Genomic DNA, 21,676 nt, shown 5'->3' with positions numbered 1-21,676 from the left:
TGGCTCCTGCCTGTGTAATGGAACATTATGCCCACAACAAGATTCTTGTGACATGGCCCTCTTTCTGATCCATTTGTGGCTTCCCAGAGTAAGTGTTTCAATTTTCAGCTTTGTCTTGCCTAATGGTGTTTGTGGCCAGCTCAGCCTAGTTTTCCTCTCCGGTCTGAAGGGTTAGGGCCAGTGAGCTGAGAGTCAAATGAACTTCTGTTGCTAACAGCACTTGGATACCACAGCGGCATTATTATATATTTTTGTATTGTTCATATAAAGCCACTGCGTCACCTTTCTGCCACTTTGGAGCTGCACTTAAGCAGTGCTTAATTTGAATCAGTGTTTTCGGTTGCTCGGCACCAGCACTTAATTGCCAACACCGGTGCTTGTGACAGTCTGCCACAAGGTGGCGCTGTCTGGTTAATTTACAGAAGACTACAACAACAGTTAATTGTTAATTCAATATACACTAAAAATTACAATCACCTGTTGCCCAAACCATTCTCACAGCTCTGGGGGTCTGGGATAGTCCTAATTGTCACACTTGTAGAGTGTGATGGTTTGTAGTTGTTCTGGTTCTGTCATTGGCAGCATGACAGGGGCACTGTGTGGTGCAAGCAGCAGTGGCTCTTAATATTTTACAAATTAAGCCCTGCCTAAAGCATGCAGAAGTAGACAAAGGTGTGAAAGATAGAAGTTCAAATGGGGAGCTCAGGTGATGGGGGCAAGGCAGAGTTTCAAAGAACGGGGGAAGGGTTGTTTGCAAAAGGAAGGGGGAGCATTTGAACTGGACCAAACTAAAATCCATACAGAGCAGGACTGGTAAACAATGTCATCTTCCCTGAGTAATAATCCGTATTTATTTTAAGTAGCAGGAATATATATATAGTATATAGTCACACTTACCCTTTGGCACCCCACATTTAATCCTGTGGGTTGGCAAGGCAAGGTTACATGGGCCGCCCCCCTGTGGGACACTGTACAGCAGGGGACCCTTGCTACGCAGCAGAGTTTCAATAAGTGGGACCTCATTGGTTTGTCCAGGGTGGGGACCTGTGGAAGCAGAGTGGGGTGATTCTATTTGTAGACCTGCACAGCGAGTACCAACTGGCATCCACTGAAACCTACCGGCATGTACAAATACCCCATGCCTGCCCAGGGCTGAAGATCCCCCTGAATCAACCCCGCTCGAAGATGGATTATTAGACCAACATATGCCCATAAAGGCAATCTCCCTCATTTATAGGAAACTAATAAATAACTCCCATGTCACCCTGGTCCGTCTACAAGAAGACTGGAAGAGTTCCCTTGAGGGCTTGGAAGATGAGAAATGGCTCAAGATCCTGCCATCCCCTAGGGAGGTGGCCAGAAGATCGAGGTTCCGTCTAGTGCAACTAATAATCCTGCATAGATGTTATTATGCATGCACTACTATGATGAAGATGGGTAGGGCTGATACTACACTGTGTACTAGAAAATGTGATCAGGTAGATATTTTTTTTCTCATGGTATGGAGCTGCCCGGTCCTTCAACAATATTGGAAATCGGTGGTCGTTTGTGAAGTGAAAAGGAGTTATCCGCAAAGTGGTGCCTCCTAAATGTCTGGGATGCAACTGACCTTACCCAGATGGAGCAGATCTGGATGTGACTGGGGTTGATGGTGGCCAAACGTAACCACGCGGGAATGTGGAGGGCCGAGCTTGCAACACGCTTGAGTGACTAGAAGAGTGACATGGACTGGTGCATGCTGGCAGAAAGTCTCATCTATGAAAGTAGGGACTGTCTGAATAAATGGACCAAAATCCAGGGGAAATGGAATGCCAATCATGGTGAAATATGCGCTGCCATTGTAGACACCAACCATGATGTTTTATGCCTGGGGCGCCCAGATTTCACGGAGGGCCAGGGAATTGATGGAAAGGGGATGGGTAGACCAAGGATTGTTGGAAACGGATGAGAGATGGTCACTGTACCATACCTGCCAGCCACATGATATTGGCTCCCATCACCTGGTCGAGGAGCCGATATCACACTCTGGCAGGGAAAACAAGCTGAAAGCCACTGTAAATAGGGATTTTCTAGCCCAAACTTCGAGAGGTGTGAAAACACCCCATGACATCAGAACAAGCCTCATCAAGCTTTTTTTTGGGGGGGGGGGGAGAGGGGCTTGAGGGCAGGGTGGGGTGGGCTGCAAAAGTGCCTCTTAGGTACTGCTCGGCACGAAGCCCCTCCACACACTTACGCATGAGTTTCATTGCCACACTGTGCAATGCTTTTAGTATTGCTCTTTTCTGCGCCTTACTTAAGCAGGTACTGAGTACCTGCAAATTTGAAAGGGAGAGTACCGCACTTCTCCCCACGGCTGGAATACATTTAATGGGAGTTCACCTGCACTTTTCAGATGCAAAAAGATTCTCGAAATAGCTAGAACCGTACTGCCAGTGGTTACAGCACCAGTGACGCTGGATCTTGACGTCACCCACTGCGCAAGGCCTCCCTCCTGCCACTCCACGGGTCATTAGACATTTTCCCGCATTGGATTCATTGATGCGTCTCTTCTAACGCAATGATTTAGCAAATTCACTAGAGGGCGCTCTTGGATCATTAATGGAGCGACAGCCGGAATTTCTTTCTTCCTGCCAGAATGTGTGTCACAGCGTCCCCATTACCTGTCGGGGAGCATCAGAGCTTGCAAGCGAAAAGGGCAACAAGGAAAATGTTTGTAATAAAGCTATTTTGGTTCACTTAATTGGTGATAGATTGTATTTTAAGATACCTAAACATATTGGGCTGTGCTTTAAGTAGGCCGGAAAAGGTGGGGATCTCAGAAGGGACTGTGGCGGTGTCTGAGAAACTACACATCTGTGTCTTTACACCCGTTCCCAAAAACATTGATTTCCATCTCCACCTGCCCCCCCCCCCCCGTCCTTATGCTGCTCTTCATGAGTCTTCTCCTGATCAATTCGCCCTCCGTCTTTTTCCTCCTCCTCCCCATCTTAATGGTCCTTCTGCTGTTTAACCTGTTCTTCTGTACTTCATGGTCTTCCCCTCCTGTCTCCCCTCCCCTTCTCATAGCTTTCCTGCTGTGCTTGATTTGTAAAAGAATAAGTGTCTGGGCACAAAAAAGTTCATTTCGATACAAAAGGGGATGATGGACGGAGCGTTTGAGCAAATCAAACACTCACTCCGAGTCAACTGATCTGGGTTTAATCCACCACCATTCTTTAGCCCACTCAGCCACCCCAGTTCAGACATGGCCATATGCAAATCAGTCTGACCCTGTGCCTCATGGGAACAGTCCAGCCCGAACTGTTAAGCCATGTCTTCCCTGGACCGGAAACAAGCATCCTGGGACCGGTTTCGGATTCATAATCCTCATCAGCCAGGCTATCTTGAATCCAGTGGCCAAGTGAGCAAGGGACTCACGTCTGAGCATAGCCTGCCAACTTAGGGCGAACAAAGCGATACCAAAGGGGATGATGGACGGAGCGTTTCAGCAAATCAAACACTCAACCCCAGTCAACTGATCTGGGTTTAATCCATCACCATTCTTTAGCCCTCTCAGCCACCTCAGTTCAGACATGGCCATATGCAAATCAGTCTGACCCTGTGCCTCATGAGAACAGTCCAGCCCGAACTGCCAAGCCATGTCTTCCCTGGACCGGAAACAAGCATCCTGGGACCGGTTTCGGATTCATAATTTTCATCAGCCAGGCTATCTTGAATCCATGAATCTGAAACCGGTCCCAGGATGCTTGTTTCCGGTCCAGGGAAGACATGGCTTGGCAGTTCGGGCTGGACTGTTCCCATGAGGCACAGGGTCAGGCTGATTTGCATATGGTCATGACTGAACTGGGGTGGCTGAGTGGGCTAAAGAATGGTGATGGATTAAACCCAGATCAGTTGACTGGGGGTGAGTGTTTGATTTGCTCAAACGCTCCGTCCATCATCCCCTTTTGTATCGCTTTGTTCGCCCTAAGTGTGGCAGGGTATGCTCAGACGTGAGTCCCTTGCTCACTTAGCCACTGGATTCAAGATAGCCTGGCTGATGAGGATAATGAATCCGAAACCGGTCCCAGGATGCTTGTTTCCGGTCCAGGGAAGACATGGCTTGGCAGTTCGGGCTGGACTGTTCCCATGAGGCACAGGGTCAGACTGATTTGCATATGGCCATGACTGAACTGGGGTGGCTGAGTGGGCTAAAGAATGGTGATGGATTAAACCCAGATCAGTTGACTGGGGGTGAGTGTTTGATTTGCTCAAACGCTCCGTCCAACATCCCCTTTTGTATCGCTTTGTTCGCCCTAAATTGGCAGGGTATGCTCGGACGCGAGTCCCTTGCTCACTTGGCCACTGGATTCAAGATAGCCTGGCTGATGAGGATTATGAATCCGAAACCGGTCCCAGGATGCTTGTTTCCGGTCCAGGGAAGACGTGGCTTGGCATTTCGGGCTGGACTGTTCCCATGAGTTACAGGGTCAGACTGATTTGCATATGGCCATGACTGAACTGGGGTGGCTGAGTGGGCTAAAGAATGGTGATGGATTAAACCCAGATCAGTTGACTGGGGGTGAATGTTTGATTTGCTCAAACGCTCCGGCCATCATCCCATTTTGTATCACAAAGAAGTTCATTTGCCAAATACCATGGCAGCGTAGTCTTTATTCCACCACATGCCTCTTTAATCCACCATCAGACGCTCCCTGCCTCTTTCTCTCACTCTTGTAGGATTTTTTATCCTTGCTTTCTCACTGTCACTGTTTTTCTATCTTTTTCTTCCTCTTTCTCCATTTGTTGGGTTTTTCTCTGTCCCTTGCTCAAAAGGAAAAATACGTTTTTCTTCAATAATGAGTGCTGGCGGGCCCCATCGGCTCAAATTAAACACTGTTTACCCTCCTAAAATTACGGCTTCTCACTAGGCCCTGGTCCTCCTATTTCTGATGTTTATTCACCTGGGGCCAGATGTAGGTAATTCCTATTTACAGACTCTTAAATACCGACTCATACCGAATCGGTATTTAAGAGTCGGTAAATAGGAAGGAGGCAGATGTAGGTAAAAAATTACCGAATCTGTAAGAGTCGGTATTTACCGAATCTGTAAATACCGATTCGGTATTCCACATTGATTCCTATGGGCCTTGAGGCCCTTAGGAATCAATGTGAAATACCGATTCGGTATTTACAGATTCGGTAAATACCGAATCCTGCAAGGGTGCAGGGGGTGTCACTTTGACACCCTCCAGCACCCCAAGTACAGGCCTGTGTGTCACATGGCACAGATGTGCATGCACACCTGAATTCGGTATTTTACCACCCAATAGGATTGGGTGGTAAAATACCGACTCTCATGGGCCTGTGGCATTCTTAGGAGTGTCACCTACATATGGATTTACAGAATCGGTATATTTACCGATTCGGTAAAATACCGAAGTGGTAAATTTACCGAATCGGTAAATATACCGAATCTGTAAATTCAGACCCACCTACATCTCATAAGCCAAATACCGGTCGGTAACGGCCGAAATCGGCCGTTACCGACCGGTATTTGGCGACCTACATCTGGCCCCTGGTCTTGATCCTTCTGGCCCTGGTTCATTTAGCCCTGGTTATTCCCTCCACCCATTCTCCCCTGTCTTTTACAAGTCCTCACCTCCATCCTCCTGGTTTTTACATTGGAGCTCTGTCCTTCTGGTACCTGTTCCGATTCCTCAGCCTCCTGGCCCTCCTCTTCCTGGTCCTGAACTAGTCCTCTTGATCCTGGTCCTCCCGATACTCATGGCCCCGAACTCCACATCCTCATCCTCGGGGTCTTCATCCTGAGCTTCCTGGTCTTCTGGGTCCTGGTCTTGCTGGTCATTGTCAACCTCCTGGTCTTGGTCGATATAGGCATGCTTTTATTAAAATAATTTTTTTAGTTTTATATAGCGTGAACTAGACCCACAGGTATCAGAGCTCTTTAACATGAGCACCAGTTGCGTTACAGACGGACACATTCATTTTTTGTTAGACACAGGGAGATTAAGTGATTTGCCCAGAATCACAGGATGTTGAGCATCCCTGCCAAGACTCGAACACGGTTACCCAGCTTCAAGGTCGGCCGCCTTAGCCGTTAAGCCACATCCTCTCCCATAGGATAGGCCTTTTGGTCCCACTGGGCTTTTTCTTCCTGTTCATCCTTTTCCAGGTTCCACCCAGTCCTGGTTCTCCTGGTCCACCCAGTCCTGGTTCTCCTGTTCTTCCTAGTGTTGGTTCTCCTAGATCCCCTGGCCCTCCAGGTCCTTGGTCAGCTACTCCACAGGCTCCTTGTTCTCTTGGTCCTCCTGACTGTTCGTGAACTCCCTGGTCATGGTTTCCAGGTCCTGGTCTTATTCTTGTTCCCCCTGTCATCCCTTTTGACACTGGTAAAACCAGCCTCTGTTATCCTAATCCTCTGGTGCCCAGCCTAGCCTTCGTCCTGACCCTGGTCCAGTGGTTCTTGTCCTCCTGCTCCTGGTCCATTTGGTCCTCATAGGCCTGGTTCTCACGGCTATGGTTTCCTGGCCAGGGCACCCTCTGGACCTCTTCCTTTCCTTTCCGCAGCTCAGACCGGAACCGCCTCTAAGGTTGTCACTCTGCTGTTTATTTTCCTTTGCAGGTAGCTTCCAGATTTTTAAGGTGGTGGTGAAGAGCCAGGGAGGACAGAAAAAGAAAGCCCAGTAGGGACCCTCTCAACACCTCTTTTTTCTGTGGGGATAGTGAACACATGCAGGATCCACACACTGAAAACACCAGGGTTAAGTGCCCTGCTGCAGAAATATATATTTTCTCCAGAAAGGTTCCAGGTATAGCACCATTAAGATAACTCTGGAGGTTAATGCACTTGCTGAAGAGATGTGTGTATTCTCTGGTCGCTCAAGAGAAGCATACTAAAATCACACCAGTGGTTATTGTGCTTGTTTCAGGGCACAGTGTGCAAGTAACAGATTCATACTTCATGAGGGTAGCACAGTGTGTTAATGCTTTTGTTTCCGATATCCTTGTGTTACTGGCATGCCCCAAGATACAACTGTGCTATTACAGGTGAGCGGCTTCTGCACCTGCATCAAAGATCAAGGTATTAGAACGTTGCCATACTTTTCCTCAATCTGTCATTATTCCAATATTGTGAAAATGATTCAATTAGTATAGTAATAAAAACGTATTACTAAGAACTCACTACATGAATATTAGTGTAATTGCACTTGCAGACACACCCTGCATTCTCGTATGGCATGCAAAGACCAAATCTTCTTAAATGCATAGAGTTTGGAAGTGAGATTATATGTTCCCCTAGACTGGTTTTTTTTGGTCTGCCATCTGGATATAACATGAATAGCTTTGCTTCACAATTCCTATTCTATGTGATAGTCATTGCCAGGAGAGAAATATGTAGAGAATGGAAGTCGGAAGCTCCTCCCAGATTTGCTGACTGTCTAAAAAATATTATGATGGTCAGTAAGTCAGATATGGCTTGCGATGAAGCGAGTGCTGACAAGGTCTGGTCAGCACTGTTGGCCTGGGTGAAGAACTGTCAGGTGTCAGTAGCACCAAAAATAATAAGCCACTAACCTTAGGAACGGCCAGCAGGAACGAAGCCGTGAAGAGTATTTCCCAACTTCCCCTAAACACTAAACTCACCACAATGTATCAGTGCACTATGGGTAGTGAAGTATTCACGGGAAAAGGGGAATGGGACAAAATAACAAAAGAAGCCTGTTCCGTCACAGGAATAGGTGACAGTCTTCTATACTCCCTCTGGGACCCCTGCATATAGAAGAAAACAAGAACAGAATGAGAAGTACCGCAAACACACTCCCCACCAGTACACAGAAAGACACAACCCCTATCGCACTTACAGGAATTTGTCCAGGATCTCTCTCCAGAGGAACGTTCTAGTGGTAGAGGGTGCCTTGGGAGGATAGTGCCTTGATGCGCAGTCGGAAGGGTGTTGGTAAACCTGTAGGGTCGGAGGGTTCCGAGAGAAGTACCGCTGGGAAGATCTTCGCGTGTTGTGAGAGGAGAGCGCCTACATGCGCGGTCTCCGACTCTCACGTTGTTCACGTTACTCCGGAGTGACTTCGTAACAAAAATAAAGGGGACGTGAAAGAACTCTGGTCTCCCACGCAAATCCAAAGTCAAGAAGGCAAAGTAAAACAAGATGATCAAAGTTCTTCGGTTCGGTTCCTGAACCGAGACTTACAGCACGTCCGCCGAGAAGTGCTTCGGTGTATGTCAGAGTTCAGCTTGTAGGGAGGTTTCTGACACGCTCCCAAACAGCGCAAATGTCTCAGCGTCTCCTGTTCGGCTCCTGTGAACAGAGACGCGGGCTCCAAACCGGTTCCGCGGTAATCACCGCAAAACAAAGGAACAAGTACTTAAGAGTTCAGGATGCAAGGTGCGCTTCAAGTAGCGCGTTCCCAATCCCGGCAAAAACGTGAAGTTTGGCAGGACACAGGGAAACCTAGAAACAGCAAAACAGGTCCAAGGCTCCGTAGGCAGTTTGTCAAGCACCGTTTCCTTAGGGGGCGGGGTTTAAGTCGGAGTGTGCTCCTTCCTGGCTATCTGAGATAGGCCCCTAAGCCTTGTGGGATATGTAGTCCCTGATGCATTCATACGTGACAGGCGAAACCGGGAAAGGTGAGGGATGGAGGCTGTATGCGTGCTCGTAATCATGACAAGAACTAACGGTGGTCCAACTATTTTGCCAGAGGTTTGAGGTCTGGTCCGCCCTGGTTCCCATGATGGTCCGTCGAAGGGAAAGGGAGTTGGACAAGGGTGAACCCTGTTTGCCGCACACAGACATTGGGGCGGCAATCGAGTTTGTCGGTGTGAAAGGCACAGAGAGATCCCATCTAGAGCATATATCTTCTGGTTGTATGTAGGAGGACTAAAAAAAAACAAGCATTTGCAATGCAATAGGTCTCGCAGCATTAAAGTTTGAGTTATTGGCATTGTATATGACAATGGGTTGCATTACATTTTTAGTAAAGTCTGTATTGGTGTTACTAAAGGTTTTCGCCCACAAGGCCTAGTACCTCCAAACGACAAGCAGCCATCTTTTTTCCAAGCCACACTTGCAGCTTAATGCACTGCCTTCAGTTTCCCAAAACATAATCGGTGGGTTATTTTGTGTGAATGCTGTATGTCTAAATGATAGGAGTGTATGCGTGTGTGTGTGTGTGTGTGGACTGTGAGTGTGCGTTTGTGTGTAAGTGATAGGAGTGTGTGTGTGCTGTATGTATAAGTGAAAGGAGTGTGTTATATGTGTGATAGGAGAGTAAGTGTGTGTGTGTGTGTGAGTGTGTGGGGGTGTGTGAGGAGGAGAACAGCTGAATGTGTGATTTTTTTTTAACTGTGCATTTTCTATAGTACTAAGTTTCCTTTGCATCAGTGTATATTAAAATGTCAAAATAAGTGGATAATACCACACAATGTGTTGCTCAACTTGCTTTTAATTGCATAATATTCCTACTTAATTGGCTAATATTCCTGCCTTATTGATTTTCCTTGCGTAATTTCTTTCCCCGCTGGTGCATAAGTCCAGCAGGCCTGTGTATACGGATCGAACATTCTATGGGTTCATTCATACCTTCTGGCTGATCTTGTATGCAGATTGAGCTCCTCTGAATCGAAGCAGGTCTTATGACAGACGACCAATGCCCTCTCTTGCACCACTGTCCAGCGGCCATTACTTGTGGCCTCTTTTAATCTAGGGTGATTTGGACTATGGGGCACTGATGACAAAAAAAGCAGTTGGGTTGCTGATATGTGACTGGTTCTAGGGTAGATCCTACTGCAAGTTGGGCGAGTTGCCCTTTTAATAAAAATAAAAAAATCAAGTTATGATAAACTAAACCTTTTTTAACTCTTATATTTTTGTACAGATCATAAAAACAACCTTTCTCAGCTTCTAAGTGCTGCACAAAACTGATGTTATCCTGTTTAGGTTACTCAGATTATTGATATTGGAAAGACAAAGGCTGAATGGATCCTCCTTTTGATTTATGCATGTGACCTGAGAACCCCCCCCCCCCTCCAACCCGGATTATTACCAAGGAGGAATCTTATTTCTTGTTCAGTCCTCTTATCCAGCCCATCTACGACCCATTTGAAAGTAAAGTCATTGTCTCCAACAGCTTATGTGCAGCTGAACCGGTGTGTGGGCTGCTGTCACCTGCTGCTCGATGTCACACATGCTAAACATGTCCAGTGACCCACAGTTAGTAAACTACCCCTCCTCCTTCACGTGGCACCCTGCAAATAGCCTACATGAAATAAAGAACTATGTTAGTCAGCTGAATATTGATTGCTTTATCCCAAGTTTATTAAGCACTGCACTTTTGAAGGCATTTTTATTATTTTACTCCTATGTATAAGCAGATGGGGCTTTCGAAAAGGATGTTTTCTGCAGATACTGCAGATTGGCACACGGACCAGGGCTGGTTTTGTGTAACAGAAATAACTGCTGGGTATTTCCATCTTGTAGCAGCGAAGGGCACGACTTTCTAACCAGTGCTTTTGCTAATGCTTGTTTTAACTGAAGAGCCATGTGGTTGGAATGCCTGCAGCTGTGTGTTCTGAGCCCCCTGCAACCTGGGGCGAATCGATCATAGTACTAATACCCACAGGGCGAGACGTTTCTACTCCTTCACGCCGACAACTCTTAGGTACCCCGGGGGTGTCAACTAGAGCTCAATTCTGTTTTTCGTGAGAAGTCCTGCCTCCTCGTGCTTCTGTCAGTCAGGCCCTCGAGCGCGCTCTCGTTTCTCCTCCCTCCTCTCCTTACCTCCTCCCGCAAGCTCGGCCCCTGCCTCCCACCGCTTTCCTCGGGAAGGCGCTCGGTGGCACCCCCCTGCAGTCGGTGGAAGCGCACTGCAGCTGCCCCACTCCCCGCGCCTCTCGATGTGAGCCTCCCGGCGGAGCTCGCTCTCCCGGTTCCATTTCCGTGGGATCTGTTCCTTCAGATCTGAGCGCGCATCCGGCTCGGCGCCGCTGCAAAGGTAAAGCCGCAGCCGGAGCTTGGGAGGGAGCTGGGCTGGTGTTCGGGGAGCAGGGAGAGAAGGGTGCTTGGGACCGACCCATGAATGCAGCTTGTATGTGCGTGTGTGCATGTGGGGGGGGGTCTCTCTGTATGTATGTGGCCGCTTGTGTGTGTATGCGCATGCGTGTGTGCTTCCCAGGCGACAGCGCCTGGCCGCAGCGCTCGTTCGCGTGTCACTTTCAAATCACCTCCAAGGCGATGCGCGCGGCCAGGACTGTCTCCTGGGAAGCACACATGCCGACAAAAGGGGCTCGGCGGAGACGCGCTTCGCGCGGCTAGCCGAGACCTAAAAAGGAAGTGAGAAAAGCCACTTTCAAATCTTGGGTTGTGTCTCTACAACTTTTGAAGATATAGGCAAGTGCCTTCAGATTGGTTGTGTTCCAGCTGTTCTCCAACCATCCAGAACTGCTCCGTTACTTGTCATATAAATGCAGATAGTGCTAGACTTTTAAGTGTGCCAGTCAAAGCTTTAAAGGAATTCTGGAGTTCCTGAAGATGCTGCAACATCTCTCCTGGTGGTCACACACTGCCCCGGGCTACATTAAGATTGGGATGTACTAATTTTGAATTGGGTCATGCCTGGATCTCGCATCTGGCTCAATGATATCTGCGGATCTGGCTGGAGCCACCATATTCTAACAGTGATGACGAAAACGTAAGGATTGTTATGTGTGCTATGATCTGCAGGGCCGGAAGTTGCCACTGGGCTGATTGAATTGGTGCGCTTGGCCACTCTTAGCTTTGCTGTTAACTCCAAGCTTTTCAGATTGAAGATTATAAAAAGCACTTTCAGACTGTGCTTAATTTGAGCCTGTGCTTGGGACTGGCACTTAATTGCCAACACCAGAGCTTATTACAATCAGCCACATGGCGGTGCTGTTTAGCTAATTTAGGGATGAGCACAACAACAGTGAAATGAAATACCGGTATTTGTAAAGCGCTAACAATTACCCCTAAGGGTGTCACAGCGCTGGGGGCCGTTGGGAAGATTAAGTGAGTTATTGCCCAGAGTCACATGGTGCTGGTCTAACCTGCCGCGGCGCCAGGGATCAAACCATGAGCCCCCGTTTTTTATTTATTGATTAATTAGATATACACTAAATGGACTTATACCTGCCTCCCAAACCATTCATTTAGCTCTAGGGGTCTGGAATAGTCTGAATTGTAGCACTTATAGGAGTGTGATGGTTTGTAGTTGTGTTGGTAGTGATGGATTAAACCCAGATCAGTTGACTGGGGGTGAGTGTTTGATTTGCTCAAGCGCTCCGTCCATCATCCCCTTTTGTATCGCTTTGTTCGCCCTAAGTTGGCTGGGTATGCTCAGACGCGAGTCCCTTGCTCACTTGGCCACTGGATTCAAGATAGCCTGGCTGATGAGGATTATGAATCCGAAACCGGTCCCAGGATGCTGGTTTACGGTCCAGGGAAGACATGGCTTGGCAGTTCGGGCTGGACTGTTCCCATGAGGCACAGGGTCAGACTGATTTGCATATAGCCATGTCTGAACTAGGGTGGCTGAGTGGGCTAAAGAATGGTGATGGATTAAACCCAGATCAGTTGACTGGGGGTGAGTGTTTGATTTGCTCAAGCGCTCCGTCTATCATCCCCTTTTGTATCGCTTTGTGTTGGTAGTGACAGCGCTGGCAGTGGGTGGAGTAAGCTACAGTGGCCACCTGACGAAGGCCTGTGCACTTATTTTATTTTTTACAAAGGAACCACTGCTTCCGGAGCATGTCATGTCAGAGTTGTGTCTTTGTAGGGGTTGTTAAAGGAGACAAACATATTAAAGACATAATATGAACTTATGAAGATGGCAAAAATAACAAGCACCGGCAAAGCCAATGGGCCCGGTTTGCATTTTGAATCCTGACTAATGCATTCAAAAAATCCTGCTGCAGTGAAAACTCAAACAGAAACTATTGCTTACTGTAAACAATGCATCTATGAGATAAAGAGTTTAGTGTGTCATGGTTAAATGTAATTTGAGATGTAAAGTAGTAATTCACGCACTGTAATGCAAACACTTCACGAGAAGCAGAATGATACATGAAACAGCCAATAACATCAGGTGAAAGTGAATTACACCTTTGGGAGGTGCCCGAGCCTACACTGTTACAATTTTTTTTTAAATGGGCCCAGCAGACAGCTGCACTGACACCCAGATCTAAAACAACATGAGAACCTAAATGCGAGAGAGCGTGGAAAATGGTGGAAGGTAATAAGGGCAAGGATAGAAGCAGAGGATGAGAGTAAAGGTGGAAGAAAGTAATGGGGTGAAGGTAAAGCTGGAAGGAAAGAGATGACAGAAAAGAAGGAAAGCAGAGAATGTAAGTAAAACAGGAGAGAAGTAAATTGAGGCAGGAGAAAGAAGATGAAAGGAAATTTGGAAGGAATGAGATAAAAAGTAAAGATAGAAGGAAGAAGATCAAATGAAAGACTGAACAAAGCAAGGAGAAGATGAAAATAAAATGAAAGCAAACAAAGCAACACATTCATTTGGGCACATGATTGGAACTACATAAATCGTATACCTGCACAAGACTGGGTACAGCAGTCTGAATTTATGGTGATAGAGCGTGGGAGCAGCACTCTAGTACAGTAATCTTGTTCTTTAGTACGCAATGTGTAGGTTGCTGAATGACTAATAAAAATGGAAAGAAAGATGAAAAAACAATCAAGAACATGTTTACAAAGATAGAGAAAAAAAATAGGAGAAGAGAGACAAAGATGGGTTGAAAGTGAAAGATTAAAAAAAGAAGCAAAGAAGGAACAATAAGAAGGGAAAGAGAGGGAAAGAGAAGCAAAGAAAAAAGAGCAGGAAAAAGAAATAAGATAAAGATGGAAAGAGTCCAGGTGGAATTAGAAAGATGGAAACAAAGATGGAGCTGTAAAAAAAAGGGGATGCATAAAAAAGTGACTGCAAGAATAAACAATGAAAGAAAACAAAATAGAAATAAAAAGAGAGGACATTAGAACAATTAAAAACAAGCATTGGAAATGCAATAGGTCTCGCACCATTAGAGTTAGTGCTTTTAGAATTGTTTATGGTTTTTTTTTGTAAATGTTTAGCATTTTTGTTTCCTGTAGCCAATGCTAAAGAATTACAAATAAAAAAAGCCATAAACATTTCTTAAAGCTCTAACTGAAATGGTCTGAGACCTATTGCACTGTGTGAGGGTGAGGGGTTGAGGATGAGTGAGGGTGAGGGTGAGAGTGGGTGAGGGTGAGTGAGGGTGAGGGGTTGAGGGTGAGTGAGGGTGAGGGGTTGAGGGTGAGTGAGAGTGAGGGTGAGTGAGGGTGAGTGAGGGTGAGTGAGGGTGAGGGGTTGAGGGTGAGTGAGAGTGAGGGTGAGTGAGGGTGAGGGGTTGAGGTTGAGGGTGAGGTGTTGAGGGTGAGTGAGGGTGAGGGTGAGTGAGGGTGAGGGTGAGTGAGGTGTTGAGGGTGAGTGAGGGTGAGGGTGAGTTAGGGTGAGGGGTTGAGGGTGAGTGAGAGTAGTTGAGGCTGAGTGAGGGTGAGTGAGAGTGAGGGTGAGTGAGGGGTTGAGGGTGAAGGTTTGAGGGTGAGGATGAGCACACAAGCTTAGGAGTATGTCTTAGCACAACTTGCCCTCACCAATCACCTCTCACTTCTCAGGGCCTATGGACTTTCAAGGCTACAGATAGCATCTGCCATGTGCCTTAGAGGAACATTTATGTTTTAAAAATGTATTTGACAAATAATTATCGATCCATAGTTCAGCGCCGGCGAGATTATGCATTTTTGATATTTTTTGTTGCTGCACAGGCACTCGTGAGCATCATCTTTACCAGACTATACTATGGGTGGGCCGAGAGTTAGGCAGTCCAGGATCTGGGTGTTGCCATTTTAGAATGGCCCCTTACTTGCCAACTGATGGAGAATTGTTGGGTGGTCTCACTACTACTCGCTGATCTTGTAATTCATGCTCTAATACAAATGAACACTAAATAGCTTTTTATTCACCATCTCAGCAAGAGGCCAACAATTGAATAAGCAGAGTGTGAACCCTTCAGTGAACAGCACCAGTGTAAGTTGTGGATGACTTGAGGATTGTCGCTCATATTTTAACAGATTCGTAACTATTTCACATACATCTTTTTAGTACGAAAGATTCGCTGTTTTTTATTTTCTCATCTCTGATGCATTTTACTTGTTTCTTTTCATTCCTGCATAAACCATAGAGCCAACTCGGCACAAACGTGTTATAATGTGGTCAGAGGGAGGGGCACTAGATGACGAGATGTGGACTACCGCCACATTATGCAAGCTTGCCAGAGCCTCTGTGCCTTGTGGTAAACTACAGCTGTTCTTGAAGTGCTCAGAGCTGCTTCTTCATTCAACGTAAGCCATCGCTTCACTCCAATGAGAGCATCTGAGCATCCTGAAATTGACGTCCTTTGCATAATAAAAGTGTTTACATACCTCAAGCTTCTTTCTCTAGGATTCTTTCTGTAGGATTTCCTTCTGTTTCCTGCTCAATGGTTTCTTCAATGAAATGTTCTTAATTGCTTGTTTCTTTGCTGATTTTTTGGAGAGCAGAACTAGAGCACAGCTTGTAGCTACTCCTTTCAGTCTTTCGTCATATTTCAGTTACTGGTGCGTGTACTGCATCATTGAGGCACACGGCCCTGGTGCTGGGTGTGCAGGGTCGATTTTTACATTGACACAAACATGGGAAATAAGTGGTGCAAATTGAAATTATACTGTTTTCGTGCATGCTATTTAAAAAACAAAAATACGCTATTCCCTCAAAGTTATTACCAGCAAAATAACGAGAGTGTAGTTTGCACAAAGCTCTAAAATAGCACTGGAAACAAAGACAACAAGTGAAAGCAAGTTGCGGTAAAGCGGGTTTGGGCTTTCATTTAATGTTATTCCCGAAATGTGCTCCAGGCAACACGTTAATCTCTTTGTACGTCGTGTTTGTGCTGCATATTTGGAGGCTTGACAATAACATGCTAGTTGGGGCTGAGCAACACCAAAATGGTTAAAGGGACTGTAAGAAGGGACGGTGCAAGGAAAACAAACTGCGAGGGGCGGAAGGAAGGAGACAATGTAAAAAAAAATCAAATGAAAAGAAGCGAGACGGGTCAATTACATGTTCCCTCCAAGCGCAATGCCGCTGCCAGCAGCGGCAGAGCAAGAAAGTCAGCACAAACAAACGGTGCGAAGAGGTGGCTCAACATATAACGATGCCGACTTTGGAGAAGGAGAACAGGGTTCGAGCCTCAGCGTGGGCGGCATCATTAATTATAAATTAAATAAACTGAGATCTCCTGCATATTAAATATAAATAAATAAACAGCGTGCGTGGGGTGAGGGCAGGAAGCTGCCAGCTATTTAAAAAACAAAAATACGCTATTCCCTCAAAGTTATTACCAGCAAAATAACGAGAGTGTAGTTTGCACAAAGCTCTAAAATAGCACTGGAAACAAAGACAACAAGTGAAAGCAAGTTGCGGTAAAGCGGGTTTGGGCTTTCATTTAATGTTATTCCCGAAATGTGCTCCAGGCAACACGTTAATCTCTTTGTACGTCGTGTTTGTGCTGCATATTTGGAGGCTTGACAATAACATGCTAGTTGTGGCTGAGCAACACCAAAATGGTTAAAGGGACTGTAAGAAGGGACGGTGCAAGGAAAACAAACTGCGAGGGGCGGAAGGAAGGAGACAATGTAAAAAAAATTCAAATGAAAAGAAGCGAGACGGGTCAATTACATGTTCCCTCCAAGCGCAATGCCGCTGCCAGCAGCGGCAGAGCAAGAAAGTCAGCACAAACAAACGGTGCGAAGAGGTGGCTCAACATATAACGATGCCGACTTTGGAGAAGGAGAACAGGGTTCGAGCCTCAGCGTGGGCGGCATCATTAATTATAAATTAAATAAACTGAGATCTCCTGCATATTAAATATAAATAAATAAACAGCGTGCGTGGGGTGAGGGCAGGAAGCTGCCAGATATGGAAATACCAGCATCAAAGAAAACAAGACGGAGGGAAGAGAGGGGAGAGGGGAGGGGGGAGGAGAAATGCGACACGGCGGGAAGGGGCAGGCAGGATGACTCAGGGGAGGGGGCGGAGCGGGGCAGAGCGGCATGTGGGTGTGAAGAAGCCGGGCCTTTGAAGTGAAGCTAAGCTTCACTTCAAAGGTGTCGGAGGAATGCGGGCGGCTGTGCACGCGCTTTTAAGCTCAATGCACATGCGCATTGAGCTTAAAAGTCACGGGCACTGCAAGGAATCGCCACGATTCCTTGCAAGTTAGATAAAGAGTAGATGAGCCCCTATAGTCTCGCTTGCTCGATGCGCATGCGCATCGACAGGCGAGACCTAAAAAGAAGGAAGCTGGGTAAAAAATGTAAATACTACATAAAGAGATAAAAGTATGCAAAAATGATAGAGACTCGATGATGAACGAATGGAAAAGTAAAGAAGAAAAGAAAAATGAGCAAGAGAGAAACAAATCAAATCAATTATACAGCTACGAAAATGGGAGGAAAACGAGAAAAAGAAGGTTGAAATCCAGAGGAAGCCCTTGCAATAAAAAATGATACCAATACAGAGATACAGGTAAAGGATGTTGTTAAAGAAAGATTGGGGCAGTGAATGTGGGGGAGGGGGGGACAAAAAGAAAAGATCAAAGGTAAAAATGAAAATAAGACTAAAAGCACTTGTTTTTTAGGTCTCGCCTGTCGATGCGCATGCGCATCGAGCAAGCGAGACTATAGGGGCTCATCTACTCTTTATCTAACTTGCAAGGAATCGTGGCGATTCCTTGCAGTGCCCGTGACTTTAAGCTCAATGCGCATGTGCATTGAGCTTAAAAGCGCGTGCACAGCCGCCCGCATTCCTCCGACACCTTTGAAGTGAAGCTTAGCTTCACTTCAAAGGCCCGGCTTCTTCACACCCACATGCCGCTCTGCCCCGCTCCGCCCCCTCCCTTGAGTCATCCTGCCTGCCCCTTCCCGCCGTGTCGCATTTCTCCTCCCCCCTCCCCCCTCCCCTCTCTTCCCTCCGTCTTGTTTTCTTTGATGCTGGTATTTCCATATCTGGCAGCTTCCTGCCCTCACCCCACGCACGCTGTTTATTTATTTATATTTAATATGCAGGAGATCTCAGTTTATTTAATTTATAATTAATGATGCCGCCCACGCTGAGGCTCGAACCCTGTTCTCCTTCTCCAAAGTCGGCATCGTTATATGTTGAGCCACCTCTTCGCACCGTTTGTTTGTGCTGACTTTCTTGCTCTGCCGCTGCTGGCAGCGGCATTGCGCTTGGAGGGAACATGTAATTGACCCGTCTCGCTTCTTTTCATTTGAATTTTTTTTACATTGTCTCCTTCCTTCCGCCCCTCGCAGTTTGTTTTCCTTGCACCGTCCCTTCTTACAGTCCCTTTCTTGCTCTGCCGCTGCTGGCAGCGGCATTGCGCTTGGAGGGAACATGTAATTGACCCGTCTCGCTTCTTTTCATTTGAATTTTTTTTACATTGTCTCCTTCCTTCCGCCCCTCGCAGTTTGTTTTCCTTGCACCGTCCCTTCTTACAGTCCCTTTAACCATTTTGGTGTTGCTCAGCCCCAACTAGCATGTTATTGTCAAGCCTCCAAATATGCAGCACAAACACGACGTACAAAGAGATTAACGTGTTGCCTGGAGCACATTTCGGGAATAACATTAAATGAAAGCCCAAACCCGCTTTACCGCAACTTGCTTTCACTTGTTGTCTTTGTTTCCAGTGCTATTTTAGAGCTTTGTGCAAACTACACTCTCGTTATTTTGCTGGTAATAACTTTGAGGGAATAGCGTATTTTTGTTTTTTAAATAGCTGGCAGCTTCCTGCCCTCACCCCACGCACGCTGTTTATTTATTTATATTTAATATGCAGGAGATCTCAGTTTATTTAATTTATAATTAATGATGCCGCCCACGCTGAGGCTCGAACCCTGTTCTCCTTCTCCAAAGTCGGCATCGTTATATGTTGAGCCACCTCTTCGCACCGTTTGTTTGTGCTGACTTTCTTGCTCTGCCGCTGCTGGCAGCGGCATTGCGCTTGGAGGGAACATGTAATTGACCCGTCTCGCTTCTTTTCATTTGAATTTTTTTTACATTGTCTCCTTCCTTCCGCCCCTCGCAGTTTGTTTTCCTTGCACCGTCCCTTCTTACAGTCCCTTTAACCATTTTGGTGTTGCTCAGCCCCAACTAGCATGTTATTGTCAAGCCTCCAAATATGCAGCACAAACACGACGTACAAAGAGATTAACGTGTTGCCTGGAGCACATTTCGGGAATAACATTAAATGAAAGCCCAAACCCGCTTTACCGCAACTTGCTTTCACTTGTTGTCTTTGTTTCCAGTGCTATTTTAGAGCTTTGTGCAAACTACACTCTCGTTATTTTGCTGGTAATAACTTTGAGGGAATAGCGTATTTTTGTTTTTTAAATAGCATGCACGAAAACAGTATAATTTCAATTTGCACCACTTATTTCCCATGTTTGTGTCAATGTAAAAATCGACCCTGCACACCCAGCACCAGGGCCGTGTGCCTCAATGATGCAGTACACGCACCAGTAACTGAAATATGACGAAAGACTGAAAGGAGTAGCTACAAGCTGTGCTCTAGTTCTGCTCTCCAAAAAATCAGCAAAGAAACAAGCAATTAAGAACATTTCATTGAAGAAACCATTGAGCAGGAAACAGAAGGAAATCCTACAGAAAGAATCCTAGAGAAAGAAGCTTGAGGTATGTAAACACTTTTATTATGCAAAGGACGTCAATTTCAGGATGCTCAGATGCTCTCATTGGAGTGAAGCGATGGCTTACGTTGAATGAAGAAGCAGCTCTGAGCACTTCAAGAACAGCTGTAGTTTACCACAAGGCACAGAGGCTCTGGCAAGCTTGCATAATGTGGCGGTAGTCCACATCTCGTCATCTAGTGCCCCTCCCTCTGACCACATTATAACACGTTTGTGCCGAGTTGGCTCTATGGTTTATGCAGGAATGAAAAGAAACAAGTAAAATGCATCAGAGATGAGAAAATAAAAAACAGCGAATCTTTCGTACTAAAAAGATGTATGTGAAATAGTTACGAATCTGTTAAAATATGAGCGACAATCCTCAAGTCATCCACAACTTACACTGGTGCTGTTCACTGAAGGGTTCACACTCTGCTTATTCAATTGTTGGCCTCTTGCTGAGATGGTGAATAAAAAGCTATTTAGTGTTCATTTGTATTAGAGCATGAATTACAAGATCAGCGAGTAGTAGTGAGACCACCCAACAATTCTCCATCAGTTGGCAAGTAAGGGGCCATTCTAAAATGGCAACACCCAGATCCTGGACTGCCTAACTCTCGGCCCACCCATAGTATAGTCTGGTAAAGATGATGCTCACGAGTGCCTGTGCAGCAACAAAAAATATCAAAAATGCATAATCTCGCCGGCGCTGAACTATGGATCGATAATTATTTGTCAAATACATTTTTAAAACATAAATGTTCCTCTAAGGCACATGGCAGATGCTATCTGTAGCCTTGAAAGTCCATAGGCCCTGAGAAGTGAAAGGTGATTGGTGAGGGCAAGTTGTGCTAAGACATACTCCTAAGCTTGTGTGCTCACCCTCACCCTCAAACCTTCACCCTCAACCCCTCACTCACCCTCACTCTCACTCACCCTCACTCAGCTTCAACTACTCTCACTCACCCTCAACCCCTCACCCTAACTCACCCTCACCCTCACTCACCCTCAACACCTCACTCACCCTCACCCTCACTCACCCTCACCCTCACTCACCCTCAACACCTCACCCTCAACCTCAACCCCTCACCCTCACTCACCCTCACTCTCACTCACCCTCAACCCCTCACCCTCACTCACCCTCACTCACCCTCACTCACCCTCACTCTCACTCACCCTCAACCCCTCACCCTCACTCACCCTCAACCCCTCACCCTCACTCACCCTCACCCACTCTCACCCTCACCCTCACTCATCCTCAACCCCTCACCCTCACACAGTGCAATAGGTCTCAGACCATTTCAGTTAGAGCTTTAAGAAATGTTTATGGCTTTTTTTATTTGTAATTCTTTAGCATTGGCTACAGGAAACAAAAATGCTAAACATTTACAAAAAAAACCCATGAACAATTCTAAAAGCACTAACTCTAATGGTGCGAGACCTATTGCATTTCCAATGCTTGTTTAAATAGCATTTGCTACTAAACTATAAAAAAAAAATAGGCGTTCTTACCGAGTTTAGTGGTACCCACTTTAGGGAAATCAGAAGGAAGAAAGGCTGAATAGGCCCTGCAGATTTTAAAGCTGCAGGATAGACAAAGATCCAGTAGTGAAACTTAACTCACTGAGTTACGTTATCTCGGTCAGTCCAGTCGGCCTGCTTCTTGCAAGTGCAGACCACCAGGGAAGCCCTCGACCTGTCTTTTCTCAGCTGATAAGGCCCCGGGAGTCCATTCCAGAGGACTTTTTTTCTGCAGATAAGGCCATGCAGGCCCGTCTACCCCCCACCCCCAACAGATAAGAACAGCTGGGCCTGTCCACCGAGTTCACATGAGTGCACCAGCGTGGAGGGTGGGAGGCAGGGTGTGCCCCTGTGCAGAGCTGCATT

The 21,676-nt window shown here is 46.4% G+C and overlaps 1 protein-coding gene across 1 annotated transcript in view; it reads right to left on the bottom strand.

The window, feature by feature from the left end:
• Positions 1–21,419, bottom strand: part of ANXA9 (annexin A9) — a 155,132-nt gene extending 133,713 nt beyond the window's left edge. The window contains exons 1-2 of the mRNA XM_078669119.1: positions 21,302–21,419; positions 13,582–13,691 (exon numbers count right to left, since the gene is read on the bottom strand). The gene's annotated coding sequence lies outside the window, so the exon portion shown is untranslated. The remainder of the gene's footprint in view (positions 1–13,581; positions 13,692–21,301) is intronic.
• Positions 21,420–21,676: the final 257 nt, after the last annotated feature.

This window comes from Lissotriton helveticus, chromosome 12 (assembly GCF_964261635.1).
Source record: "Lissotriton helveticus chromosome 12, aLisHel1.1, whole genome shotgun sequence".
NCBI lineage: Eukaryota > Metazoa > Chordata > Amphibia > Caudata > Salamandridae > Lissotriton > Lissotriton helveticus.
This window is presented reverse-complemented; position numbering and strand designations above follow the sequence as displayed.